At 41.6% G+C, this 14,843-nt stretch overlaps 1 protein-coding gene across 2 annotated transcripts in view; it reads left to right on the top strand.

Moving 5' to 3' along the window:
* FAM126B (family with sequence similarity 126 member B) overlaps positions 1 to 14,843 on the top strand; it is a 91,331-nt gene that overhangs the window by 21,191 nt on the left and 55,297 nt on the right. For both annotated transcript variants that reach the window (XM_044978372.1, XM_044978371.1), the window contains one exon: positions 11,623 to 11,734. The gene's annotated coding sequence lies outside the window, so the exon portion shown is untranslated. The remainder of the gene's footprint in view (positions 1 to 11,622; positions 11,735 to 14,843) is intronic.

Below are 14,843 nucleotides of genomic sequence, written 5' to 3'. Positions count from 1 at the left end.
TTTCAACTAGAAGTTGATAAGATTAGAAGGATAGATTTCATTCACTTCCAGCACTCAACAGGTAACAGCAGAGAAACCTTCAGCGGCATTTTTGGGGAGTGCTCAGGCAAACCTAGAGAAACAAGTAATTTAAGTCCTAAGTATCTAACCTAAATTCCAGTTTGGATGGATTGCAATTGGTAGCAGATTTTGCAGCCAAAACTGTGTGTTGATGTTTTAATGGTCTAAAATTGATAAGCACTTCATTTTTGAAGGTGAGTTATTTCCATGATATAATAGACATTGATTTGGATCAAGTAAAAGATGGTAAGGGTGAAAAAGAGGAAGCTGTTTAAAATTCAGAATTCATATTTCCTAGAACTATTTGTTCCTGCATAAATTTCTCTTCTCTGCAGCAATGGTCGTGATCATTTACCTTCTCACCATAAGCAGCTGCAATCCGTTTTCTCTGGTTTACTCATTCTTCTATAAATCTATTTCTTTATATCTTCTTCTTTTGTTGGTGTCTGTTCCTTTTTAGCACTTGCTTAAGCTTTTGTCTGTGGACTTGGTACTGAGCAGCCCTCATTTGTGGTTGGTATAGTTAGTTTTGCTGTTTACTTTCTCATGCTACGTTTTACTCTATATTTAATTTGGATTATTAAAGATCTAGTATATTTCATAAGCAGAGTCTGTGTATCTTAGGTTTGGTTTAGAACAGGGGTAGGCAACCTATGGCACATGTGCTGAAGGCGGCACGCAAGCTGATTTTCAGTGGCACTCACATTGCTTGGGTCCTGGCCACCAGTCCGGGGGGCTCTGCATTTTAATTTAATTTTAAATGAAGCTTCATAAACATTTAAAAAACCTTATTTACTCGACATACAACAATAGTTTAGTTCTATATTACAGACTTATAGAAAGAGACCTTCTAAAAATGTTAAAATGTATGACTGGCACGCGAAACCTTAAATCAGAGTGAATAAATGAAGACTCGGCACAGCACTTCTGAAAGGTTGTCCTCCCCTGGTTTAGAACAAATCTATTAGACTACATACAATTTGAGAGGCTGTTTGTGGGGAAGGTGGTGGTATGTGGTAAGTGTGTCCTATGTCTGTTTTAGCATCAAAAGAGTTATTACATAGGAGCTCGTGGGAGAGGGCAAGAGAGACTGAGTTGTGTTTAGAGTAGGATGGGTTATCACACAGGAGCTGATGAGAGAGAATGTTTCTGATTTAAAGTAGGATGACTGCATGATGTTGTTTCTAAGGAAACTGGTACTGGAAGCATGTATGAGGTGAGCGAATATCAGCTCTTAAGATACACTTTAAACAGTGCAAACATAGTTTATTATTTTAATGGAATAATGATGTCTTGTGTGTTGCTATATTAAAGGTTATATAATAGTTCTCTCTTGTTATAGTACTGTTTCCAGAACCTATTAAATAGAACGTAGAAATGTATTTTTTCAAATCCAGAGCTGCTTCAAGGAGAATATTTTGATTTTTTCCCCCCGGATTGTTTAAAACTACTGTCTTTTGTTCTTTGTATAAGCTGTTTAAAAATAGGAGTTTTGCTGCAAATGAGCAAGATATTTCTCCATTTTATACAAGTCCTTTGGCCCCAGGGACAAGCTGGACCCAGCTTCTCTGATAAGGCTTCCTGGTTTCTGCAGCTCTCCATTGCTGAAGTGTGGCAAACTGGAAATTTTGCAGAAGTTTCAAGTAATCTTAAAATGAAGGTTTTATTGATTTAAATAGGAAAATGCATATTATCAGTGTAATACATTTTTGCATTGAATTCAATACACATTTCAATTTTGGAATGTTTTTCAGTTTTGTAGATGGCCTTAAATTGTCTGTTTTCAGCATGCTGCTAGAATTTTGCATCTACAAAGCATAACTTCATTGTATTAGTTGAAGGAAGATGGAGAGTTTGGCAGCGGAGCCTTGTGGCACCCAAGAAGGCACCGGAGGCAGTTTGGGTGTTTAACACTCAGGATGAGGTAGAACCCTTTTGGAATGGGAGATGGGCTGCATCTTTTCTTTCCCTCTCCTTTTTGGGCAGGGGTGTAAGTTATTTTGACTCTTTTGGACGGGGACTGAACTCATTGGTTGAAAGTCAAGCCCCACTGAAGTCAATGAGAGTGTTGTCATAGACTTCTGTTGAGCCAGGCTTTTACCCATAGTTTTCCCATTCCAGCAAACCTTGACAGTAACCAGCTTTGCCCCCTCTGTCCTGATGGACAAGGAACAATCATATTATAGCATATTTGCTCTACATATATATATATGTATATATATGTATGTAGCATTTGTCTCAACATGTGTTTTTAAATCTGACTAAAAGTCTGAAATAGAGGAGAGTTCATCTTCTGTTAAAAGGAGAAAGCAGAGCTGGCTGATTTTAAATCACCAAATGGAAAGTCATGATTTAAATAATCAATTGTAATCAACTTCTTTCTTTGTACTCCAGTTACTTTGTAAAGAAAGGTGCGTTCTCCTTGGTTGATATCATTAAGACATGCTGATATACAACTAATTATGGCCTTTGACGACCAGCTCCTTGCCAGACTTCTGGCTTAGTTTTTGTCAGTTACACTTGAATTTGAAATTCCTGGATTTTAGGTTGCTGTACAATCACATCTGATGAAGGTTCCCTAGCACACAACTAGGAGTCTAAACTCCACTGCATGAATCATGAACTCTAGTAACAGTCTAAGTTGGACTCATTGTCTTGAAGGTCATGTCCCTTTGTGTAACTTCTCCCCTCTGTTTCACACCAGCATAACAGTCTTGTATCTAAAAAAGCTGAAATGGTCATCTCTCCTTAATTGTCAGCAAGTGTTGCTCTCTGACTGTCAATTGACTTCCCCCTAAGAATGAGCAGGACATGAAGCCATATGTTGCATAGCTCTGCTATTCTCAGATTTTTTGTGCAATGTATTTTCATTCTGATGAAAGTTTAAATAATAGTCATGTTCTGTAGCTAGAGGAGTTGACTGGATCCTTCTTGTCTGTATTGCTGTTTCATTACAGAAGTTGATAGGTTCTTAGAGGGTTTATTAATGCAGTGTTTGATCTGTACCTGTTGTGTGAGTGATTTTTAATAAGCTGTATCTGAGGTTTTGGAAGAATATAGTGAACATTGTCTGATGTTAGGAGTGACTTCTTTAAAGTGGGAACTTATTTCTAGCAAGCAAATAGAGGAGGATTTTATATAGAAGAGGATTTTTTGTTTTTTAAACAAGGAAATTGCATGTGTGGAATGGAAACATAAGGTTTCATGGGCACAAACGCTTATGCTCAAATAAATTGGTTAGTCTCTAAGGTGCCACAAGTACTCCTGTTCTTTTTATGGATACAGACTAACACGGCTACTACTCTGAAACCTGATTTATGTGAGGCAACAGTCTTTCGAGGTGTGAGCAGCTACTGCGTTCCTAACTCAAGCCTTTCTGTTTTACATTTTTAGCTGTAAAGTATTTTAAAAAACTGGGTGTAGATTATTTTGGGATGATGAGTATTTTGGTAATTTTATTAATAAAAGTCCACACAGCAAAACATTTCTCAAAGTATATTTAGAGTTGTTTTTAACCTTTATTACTTGCTTTAAAAATGTGTGAACCTCAATGGAAACAAAAATACCAGTCTTGGTCTTGCAGTGTTTTTTAATGTTTGTTGTAAATCTCCACTGCTTGTTTGCAAAGAGAGACCTCTCCTGGATTTATGATGATGATGTGAAAGGAACCCATTACGAGCAGGAAGTGGATTAAGAAAGTTGGAAAATGTTTTGCAGCATCCAGCATTTGAATTGCAAGGTAGGGAATTTCTTGCCGATATCATGCTTCAGTGGGGTAATTCTTGGCCAGGGTGGGTGTGTACTTTTTCAAAACTGATGCAGTGGGGCTTGGTAAATGGCTTGGGGGGAAGGTACAGATAGGCAAAAAGAGGCCTCTCTGTTTTGTAGATTGGAGGTGTGCATGTGAGTTCCTAAGCCCTACGGGGAGGGAAGAGCTGGGGCTGCCTTTCTTTGATTGGATCAGAGAATTAGCTACTGAGCTGGTATTAATATGGTTTGAAAGGGCAGGCTTCTTGGGTGTAAGGTGAGGGAATGGAGTCATCAGGGACTTCTTTATATAATAACTGTGGAGAAGAGGGCTAGATTGTGGGACCTCTCCCTTAGGATCTTTTGGAGATCTTATGTTCAGCCTGCCAGCTTCTCACCCCCAGCCTTTAACCCTTTAATCTCTTCTTTAGGTGCTTAGGTTGTACTCCTGGAGTGGGGACAGAGTAGTAGGATCCCCTGCCCTGCACTTCAGATGTTCTAGCTTGGATCGTTTTGTAGACTGTTTGGCTTTCTGTCTATACTATATTCCTTGCCTATGTTAGTAGGGCATTAAAGGTCCCACTTTGTAGCTAGGAAGCAGTGGGTAACATAGAAGAGAGATTTACAGAGGTAGATTCAAATATGTGGGGATATTTTAAATAAAAGACCAAAGTTGTTTTTTTGTTATCCATTGTTCTTTGAAAACTGTGTATGGTTAGGATGTAAAAAATTCAAAATAAATTTAAAAAGGTGTGCTCAATTATTGCTAACCAGGGCTGTAGCAGAAGTTACATTAGACTGCCATCTTAATGGGGCCTTTCTGTACAGGTATGTTTGGTGAAGAGGATTTTTTTTAAAAGCTTTGACTATGTACTGTATATTCAGTTTATGCTAAACTGGAAAATGTATCAATCCCCTCTTGCCCAGACAGCTGAGGCTGACAGGTAATAACGACTTCTCCTCACTATGTAAATCCTTTTAAAAATAGTTGTTTACCACTTTTTGGTATCTCAAAGTGCAAGTGGCATGCTGTTGGAATTAAGAATAGCAGCGTTTTCTGGAATTAAGAATAAAATTTTCTCTACGGTTATTCTGTAATTTATAGATAATCCAGTATTAGATGAAATAGTATGTATTTTACAATGTATAGTGCATGGATTTTGTTCTTCCTTATGATGTAAAAAAATCTATATATTTTCTTTTAGCAAAGTTCAAGTTTGGATGCAGCTAAAAATATTAGTTAATTTTTTACTCGAGTTATCTTATGTTCTGGTCTAGGGTATGAACTTGAGAAATGGTATTCTATCCTTTTACATTTAGGTATCTGTTTTAATTCTGGCAGATCCAAAGCACTTTGAAAATTCTGTGTGTGTGTGTATGATAGCTAATAAAATAAAAACCTGGAACACTGCCCCCGCTGCTGAATGTAGTCATCTGTGGGGTAGGATACATCAGCTATCTAACAGTCCGCAACATTGTTACATAAAAAAGACTAAATGAGAACCAGAGAGAGAATGTGTTTATAAAGTAATATAAATTGTGACCCTGCCTAATTAATACCACTTTGTAATCTGTAGAAAGTAATCCATGAACCTTTTAATGATGATAACTGATAGTCTTGACTTTTTAAAAAATGTTCATAAAATGCAAGACATGATTGCGTTGGGAAAATAGTTTGTATTTACATTTTTATTCTATAGGTGGGATGCCAGGTGAGCATACAGACTATTTTGTCAGTCTTCATCCTAGATAGTGCTTATATTTGGACACATGTACCCGTTGTTGGCCTGATAACATACACCCTCTTAAGTATGTCCTGGAAGTGTCAAAACAAGCAGTTGTACTTATGTAATCAAACTACTATGTCAGCATTTGGAAGTTTTGTTGAGTAGACAGGTAGGTAGATCATATACTAGAAAAGACTAAAATAAAAAACAGCTCTTCTATAAAAATGTTCTATTTTTTTTCTCTTTCTTTTTCTTTTTCTCTCTCTTTCTTTCTTTAACCTACCTTTAGATCCAATGTATGAAACATAAATGTGGATTTTTATCCAAAAGCTAATATCTGAGCCAGTAGTTTAAATGAGACCATAGAAATCAGTTATCTTTTGATTGTTTTTCATAATTTAGTTTATTTTCTGACTTTTGATGTTTTAATTTTAGAGAACTTATTGCTCATTCTTAGTAGTAAAACTTGTTGGTTCCCACACCACTCCCCTTCTGGAGAAAAATAAAACCAGGACCCACTGCAAACTCCTGCCTCCAGAAGTGAATGAGCATGAGGAACCTTTAGACTTCTATTTAAAAGTTTTATGTTTTACAAAAACAAACAACCCCACTGTTTTAGTTTTTGCTTTTAGATTTCATCAGTTTTAACCTAAAACTGGAAAACACAATCTGTTACATGCCAAAAGTGTATGTATTGTACATTGGGTACTTTTTTCTGATAATGTTTTTAAAAACATGCAGAGCAAGATTGTATTTGTTGCTCCTTGTAATATAGCCTTTTGCAGCGAGCAACTCGTGTAACATTTTAATCCGGCTTAAGTTTTTTAAAGTTTCTGCCAAGAGGAGGTACTTAATAAACAATGGACACAATCTTTATGCTGTGGGTGATGTTGTTTCTGTTGGGTGTGTGAGGGCCAAAGATTATGTGTACACACTTTGGGCAGTTGCAGTATGCTCTTTGTTACAAAGTTATAGCTACAGTGTTCTATTGACTATTCTTTTGCTGTGTAACTTAACTCCTGACTGCTGGTTGGGCAGAAAATTTCTGAAATAAGTTAATTGTGCTATTGGAACGCCCTCCGTTTCTGTCCTTTTGCATTAGGAACATTAGGACTTTTCTAAAATGTGACTGAAGCTTTTGAATTTGCTATTTTTCAACTATTGGGATATTTTCTTAGTACAGCAGGTTTGTTCATATGTAAGGGGAAATTCTGACTTGGAGAGAGTCACTGGTTCTTCACACTCGTTAATTTGTGTCACTAAATCTATAGTACTGCACTCCCATTCCCATTCACTGCACCTCCACTATACATCTAACAGTACTAACAATGGGTCTGAGATATGTTTCTGCTGATAGCCTTCTAAGTCTCTGTGTTTCAACAGAAGTCAGCTTTCTTTGTGTTCTTACTGCACATTTGTTCTGAATTTCAGAGCTAGAGGGCAAAAAGCCTTTGTTGTTTAAAATATACAGCAACATTCAGTGCTTAGCCCAGCATTATAAAATGTATATTTTGTCTTCCTACTGGAACCCTGACATTGCTTCATATATAGACCAATGGTTGTTGGAGACTGTTTTATAAAGCATATTTCTACATCCTTTATGCTAGGTTTCTCCAAAGAAATAGCCACATTTGCACTTACTGCAGAACTGGCCTTACCTTTTTGGGCTCACCTGGTGTATGGTGTGACCACTTGTTCAAAATCTTAGCAAAATCTTAGCAAAATCTTCCAATCTACAGTAATCGTTTGAAGACAGAATGGAAAGAGGAGTCATTGTCTAGGAGCTGATAGAAGCAAATACTGTATCAATTTGTTTCAAATACAGTGATTTGTTGCTTTTCTGTATGTGGAGGAATCCTTGTGCTGGTTTTTGTTTTGTTTTTGGTGGGTCTTTTTGTGAGGTTATATAATGAAATTATAGTGATTATATTACTTTAAAAGTACTCATACTAAGATGATTAATAATTTAAGTAAAATATCTGCAGGTTTTCTGGAATGTGACTGGTTGCTGTGTAGTACAGATAAATGATGAGAAATGTTTATTATTATATGGAGATATACCTATCTCGTAGAACTGGAAGGGACCTTGAAAGGTGGAGTCCAGTCCCCTGCCTTCACAGCAGTACCAAGTACGGTTAGGGTGACCAGACGTCCCGATTTTATCGGGACTGTCCCGATATTTGCTTGTTTGTCCCGCGTCCCGACCAATGTTAGGTCGGGACACTGGACAAACAAGCAAAGGCTCCGGAGCCCGAAGGGCTCGCGCCCTCCCCTGCCCCGACTCCGCCCCCTCCTTCCCCCATTGTCTCCCTCCCCAAATCCCCGCCTCTTTCCAAGCATGCCATGCCCAGGAGACTCAGGGGAGTGCGGGGCCGGGGTGAGTGTGAGTCTGGCCTGGCCCCGAGCAGGCAGGACTCGGGCGCGGTACCTGGAGGGAGAGTAGGGGGGCGGCCCGTGGGGCTAGGTGGCGGCTGTTCTCCCCACCTGGGCAGGGGACTCGGGAGCAGCCGCTGCTGCAGCTCCCACTGCTGCGGGGGGAGGAAGTGGCCAAGCACGTGGCGCGCTGCGGCTTTGGTGCCCGGGCCCGAACCCCCCGAGCCCGGGCCTGCTGCGGGGCAGCGCGCACACTGCGCTCAGCCCCTGGCCAGTCGCGTCTGGGCTGGCTGCCCAGCTGGTGCAATCCTGTGGCGGAGGCATCGGCAGCCCAGTCCCATTCGTTCCCCTGCAGGACCCGAGCGGGATGCGGGGGGCTGGGGCCTGCTGCCCCCACTCCGAGGCCGCCCGCAGGATTGCACCAGCTGGGCAGCCAGCCCAGACGCGAGTGGCCAGGGGCTGGGTATGCGCAGCGTGCGCGCTGGGTCCCCGCAGCAGGCCCGGGCTCGGGGGGTTCGTGGGCGCTAGAGCCGCAGCTGCTGAGCTTGGCCAGCGGCCGCTTCCTCCCCCCGCGGCAGTGGGAGCTGCAGCAGCGGCTGCTCCCGAGTCCTGCTGCCCAGGTGGGGAGAACAGCCGCTGCCTGGCCTCGCAGGCCACCCCGTACTCTCCCTCCAGATACCGCGCCTGAGTCCTGCCTGCTCGGGGCCAGGCTGGACTCACACTCACCCCGGCCCCGTGCTCCCCTGAGTCTCCCGGGCCTCCCTCCAGCGCTTGCGGAGGGAGGAGGAATCGGGGGTGGGGGATTTTTTTTTTTTTGCTCTGCCGCCATTTTCCCCCCCCGCATCCCGATATTTGACCTGGGTGATCTGGTCACCCTAAGTACGGTCCCTGACAGATTTTTGCCCCAGATCCCTAAATGGCCCTCTCAAGGATTGAACTTACAACACTAGGTTTAGCAGGCCAATGCTCAAACCACTGAAGTATCCCTCCCCCCAGTCTTAACTTATTTGGTTGTGATCCTGCAATTAGCGCCATGCAGGAAGACCCATATGCCTATGCAAAATCCCACTGATTTTTAGTGGGGCTCTGCATGGACATAAATCCCCTCATGTAGGTCATATTTCAAGTTTAGGACCAAAGAATGATTTAACACATTCTAAAACAGGGCTAATTATTTTTGTCAGTGTCCGAATTTTGTGGTTAAGGTATAGTCAAGGAGCAGATTCCAGAGAAAATAATAAAATAAATAATTAAATAAAAAGACTTTTGGGTCCATTCAAAAGCGTCTGGTGGGCCGTATTTGGCCTGTGGTCCACCTGTTGACTATTGCGGAGGTCAAGGAAGAGGGAGGTACGTGTCAGGTCCCTGGGTGATCACTACTTCCCACCACCCAACACAGATATAATGAGGTTGAGTAGTGCCTGTATAAGAAAAATTAAAACTACTGAATATTCCTCAAAGAAGGTTTTTAATGACTTTCGACTATAAAGGCAACACAGACAAAATAAAAAAAGCAAGATTAAAGACCAGCACTGAATAAGGATTAATATAAATGACAAGTTATACTGAAGACAAGCACAGGTACATGTAAAGTTATTATTCATTAGCTATTTACTACTATCTTAACACTATAGTATCGATACAACTTGAGATCAATTCTGCCCGAGCAACCAGACTTCTTTACTCCATAACCTTACCCTGCATTCACCCGAGAATACGTTACCCTTCAGTCATCCATTTTCCGCACTGGCCAGGTACAGACGGTTGTGAAGTGCATGTCCCTTTGGTTCAGGGAGTGTGGGTCAGGTTTCCCTTATGACCAAAACACACACACATACAGTCCCATGCCTTCGTACTTTTTATCTGATCAGTCCGCCATGTCTTAAAACAGACTGACCAATTAGGGTCAGCCAAATCTTTATTGTGGTTAGCATTGTCGCCTTGGCTGTATAATTTATACTTACTTATTTTCTTGTAGCCAGTTGTTTTAATTGTGGGTTAGACAAGCTGTGCCCGGGGGCACCACTTATCTCCTTTTATAGGAGTTAGAATGTGTTATCTGGTTGCAGCGCGTTTTGACCACAAGTCTAAGCTTACTTCTGCAGAGCGTGCCCTCTTCACCTCTGCAAAGCGGAAGTTTGAGGCCTTACACTGACAATACCTTTGTTCATTTTAAGCTTGGCAATACTTTTGCTCAGAGATTAATCACAACTATTGTTCTAAAACATGGAATTTTATGGGGTTCTTGGCTACAGTGAATGAAAGGGAGAACATGCACTTGAAATACTAACATTTCTGTCTGAAAAATTTGTTTTAGAGTTCAAGTAACAAGTGAGATGACTATAGCTGAAAGAGTGAAGAAATATTTTTCTCTGTTTTTCTGTCTATTTTGTGCATTTGACAGCAGTCTGCGCATAGTTGGTTTCTCTGTTCCGCTTGGATAGTCATTTTTTTACGTGCTTGAAAAGATCCATATGAATATCAACATGGGAGAAGAACCATCCCCTTTTTTAAAGGGTTTAAAAAAAAATCAGATATTACATAGAGATTCCTGTAAGAAATTGCATGAAAATGTTTGATTACAGAAAATTCATACTGTCCCTTTAAGTTCACCCTGTTTTTATTTGTTGTAAAGGCTACCAGTTGAACTTTAGCCTAATGTGAGCTGCTGTTCTGCTTAATATATGTTTTACTAATATTGAGAGAAAGGGACTTTTTACTAACTGTGTTTGTACTGGAGAAAGTACAATAGTAACTTAAACAGTATAGAATGGAACAGTTCCATACACTTTGGAAACACATAATAGGATTTCAGCATCTTATTCTCACTAATCCACCTAGGCTTGGCTCGTGAGTGTGCACACTTTAGCGTGAGTGAAAGAGCTCTGTAGTATTGAATGTACAACTGAAAGTGCTCAGTGATACAGTAGGATAATCCAAGGTACTCTTCAACTATACTGAAGTCATTAAAATATACTGACAATAAGAAGGTGCAGTCTTCGGAGTTCAGTGACCCTGAAGTGATCTGAGATGTACAAAATCTTTATTTGCAATAGAAGTCCCTAGCTAATGGCTCCTACATTATATTGGCAAGTATACTGACTTTTCTCGGCAGTGACAATTTCCCTGAAGTGATTTTGAAACTTTTCACCTTGTAGTAAATATATATCAGAACAAAATGCTTGTGATGGGAAGAAGGAACACTTTTTAAGACATGCTGCTGTTATGGTTTAGATCTTTTGATTTTTATGTTCTGAAGATTCAGACTATTGATTGTGCTTAATCTTGCAAAAATACTAATTTTAATAAGTGTGTCTTATGGGTATCTTTTATATGTACTGTTCATTATCAAATTTCATTTTTAGTGTTCTTTCGATCTTTGTGTTTTATACTGGTGCCAGTCACTGCAGCATCTGAACACCTTCTCTATAAATTCTGTTACAAAATTCCTAGTAAATTTCACATAATCTCTGGTTCTCTTCCTTTTTAGGGTAAAAAGCCGTTTGGGGTGTTGTTTATTACAGATGGTTTTTTGGGGGGGGTGGGGGGAGAATGGATGTGTTTTAGTGGATTGGGTAATGCTTTTAGCTGGTAATTTCTGTAGTCTATGATGCAGAAAAATGTATTAAGTAAAATAAGTATAGTGTGTAGTTTTCCAAAGCCCGTCTTGTCTTTGTTTTGATTATCTCAGATTTTCTATTTTCATCTTTCACAGAACTGAGGAATATTTTAAAGCTTGACAAATGCATTCCAGACTGGAAAACTGCTGCATTATTCCTCCTCCTCCTCCTCCTCCTTCTTTAGAGAACTGACTTCTTAAAACCGAGGTAAAGTTGGACATGGCACATGCAATAACAAATTTTTATACCAATCATGACAAACGGAATCATGACTTTTTAGTAACTTCTCCTCTGGTGTTTCCTGTGGTTTCTTTAAATAACCGTATTCAGGTGTCATGCAAACTATGACTGCTAATCACTGGCTTCCGAAATCTACTTACGAAAGACATTGTTTGCTATTTTTGTTTCCAAAGCATGCTTTATTTAGTTATCTTCTATTACTGATAGTATCTAATGCAGAAAGCAGTTCTACTAGAACAGGTACTTCTTAAATTCAAGTAAATCTACTGTTGTTACTAATACTACCGCTGTTTAAGTACCCAAAAAGTACTGCATGCTTAAGAAACACTTAAGACAGATCCTTGTCGTGAAGAGCGTATATTCACAGAGCGTGATCATATAACTACTTAGTGGCCAGTGCAGTGCTTACTGTCATGAGTAGTCCAATTCAAACAAGCAAAGTGCCAAAGAAACATGCCTTGATGTTCTCAAAAAATCAATTTTGGGATATTTATTTCTACTTCAATATCTTACCCCTTTTTCCACAGCAAGATTTTAGAAATAAGCCTACTCTATCGCACAAGTAAAATCTCCTGCAGCAATATAGAGGTTGGGAGAAATGAGACAACTTCAAGGAGCCCTGGTGGAATATTGACTCATCTTTATCTAGGCTATATACAGTTTCCACAAGGAAGGGCACTTAATGTAACACAGACTTTGTTTTCATCTGTTTTGCTTGCTTCCCTTCAACATTTTCACCTTCTTAGAATACACTTTATCCCTCCAGATGCCTCATGTGGCCCCCAAACTCTTCCATACTACTCTGCCTCATTGTTCTGATCCCATTCCAGCACATTCTTAATTGCCTTCCTTCTGGCTGCAGAGACTGGGATGGGACAGTGTTCAGAGCACACAAGCATAGGTGCCAGAAACAGAGGGTGCCATGTGTCGTCCCCTGTCTCTCTCACACCACCCCTCCCTCCCGCTTTTTTTTTAATTGAACATGTTCCTGTCTGGGAGGAGGTGTGCTGTGACCTGGCCAGCACCCGGGTCTTGTTCTTTGTCACACCATATGCAATGTGACAACCAGGCCCCACTCTGCATTGTGCTGTGTGCCGGTCCCTCATCTGGCGGCTGCCAAAACCACAGCAGTGGCTCCTCTTGGTGCTGGGGGAGCAGCCAGATCCAGGAAGTGGGACAAACCCAGCGTGCGAGGGTGAAAGGCTCACTAGCAGGGAGGGTAAGGTAAAGAGTGGGGAAGGAAGGTGCTCTGGAAGGGTCAGGCTGATGGGATGGGGGAGGCAAGGACTCTGGGAGGGCTAGGCTGGAGAAGGCAGGGGGCTCCCTCGAGGGCTCTGAGAGGGTCAGGATGGTGGTAGTGGTGGTGGGGGTGTGTGTGAAGGGGAGGAATAGCTCAGTGGTTTGAGCATGGGCCTGCTAAACCCAGGGTTGTGAGTTCAATCCTTGAGGGGGCCACTTAGGGATCTGGGGCAAAATCAGTACTTGGTCCTGCTAGTGAAGGCAGGGGGCTGGACTCAATGACCTTTCAAGGTCCCTTCCAGCTCTATGAGAGAGGTATATCTCAAATGAGTATTTATTTTTAAGTTAGAAGTGCTCCCTCAAGGGCTCTGGGAAGGGTTGGTCTGGTGTGGATGGGGAGGGCTTGCGGGGGAAGAGGCGGGTCAGCTGTTTGTCTTACAGTATTACTGACCCAATTTTCCAATGGAAACAGTATCAGTAAAAGCAGCAAAGAATCCTGTGGCACCTTATAGACTAACAGACGTTTTGCAGCATGAGCTTTCGTGGGTGAATACCCACTTCTTCGGATGCAAGACTTGCATCCGAAGAAGTGGGTATTCATCCACGAAAGCTCATGCTGCAAAACGTCTGTTAGTCTATAAGGTGCCACAGGATTCTTTGCTGCTTCTACAGAACCAGACTAACACGGCTACCCCTCTGATACTTGAGTATCAGTAAGGGTTTCTTTCACATGGCAGCTCAGGATCTGGGACATTATTCGTCACTATTCCCAGGGGACCAGGAACTTACTTTTTAACTCTGGATGGTAGTGTGAATGGATGTAGTTGCCAGGCCATTTCTGTGCCTTTCCCGCTATCCACCACCTAATAGCAAAACAGGAGGAGGAGGAGAGTGAGATTTTGTTTTAGATCATAGACCTGGGGTCGGCAACCTTCGGCATGTGGCCAATCAGGGTAATCCGCTGGCAAGCCATGAGACATTTTGTTTATGTTGACCGTCCACAGGCACAGCCCCCCGCAGCTCTCCTGCACTGCTTCCCGCAGCTCTCGTTGGCCGGGAACAGCGAACCGTGGCCACGGGGGGCTGCGGGAGACTGTGCCTGCAGATAGTCAACATAAACAAAGTGTCTCGCGGCCCGCCAGATTACCCTGATGGGCTGCGTGCTGACCCCTGTCCTAGAGCAACCTTCAAACCCTAGCCAGAGTGTCTTCCTGTCTTTCTTTCTAGTTCCTTTCTCTGTGGCCCTCAGACTTCTTTTATATCCCTAAAATGAAGTTAAAACTCCATCTGATCTGGCTTCTGTAGTGAGTCAGTACAGTGGCTCTGCAGCTTCACATAGGCTCCGAAGTCTGAGCTCTGGACAAATGCATGTAATTCTGAACACTGTCTGGGATGTTACTGAATAGAATACGTAGGGCTGACTTGGAAGTGTCCTTATTTGCAGGGGAAGGCCACCCCTCTGGTTTTTCTATAGAAATGGAAGCCAAAGGCAAACCCATGTGCTAGATCACAATGCCACTGCCTCAAATTTGGCCCCCACCCCACACTTCTGCACTCTTTCCAGTGCCAGTGCTCACAGGTGTCACTGCTACTTTGTCTGGCAGGCTAGCTACAGAACTGTACAACGTGTTCCTTTACTCCCTGGCCAGGGCAGGAATATCCTGATTTGGGAAAGAAGTAGTTTTGTAATAGGGAAACTATTTGAATGATACCAAGCTCCTTTCACTGTTTAAGAGAGAGGTGAGTTTCCTGTGGATATGAGAGGTCTGTGTTAAATCTGTCCAAATACCTAAAGGCTCCAATCTCCTTACACTTATTTTTAAGCCTTTTTAAACTT

This window comes from Mauremys mutica, chromosome 10, assembly GCF_020497125.1.
Source record: "Mauremys mutica isolate MM-2020 ecotype Southern chromosome 10, ASM2049712v1, whole genome shotgun sequence".
Classification (NCBI taxonomy): Eukaryota; Metazoa; Chordata; order Testudines; family Geoemydidae; genus Mauremys; species Mauremys mutica.
The sequence above is the reverse complement of the archived record's forward strand: the minus strand, read 5'-3'. Positions and strand labels throughout refer to the sequence as shown.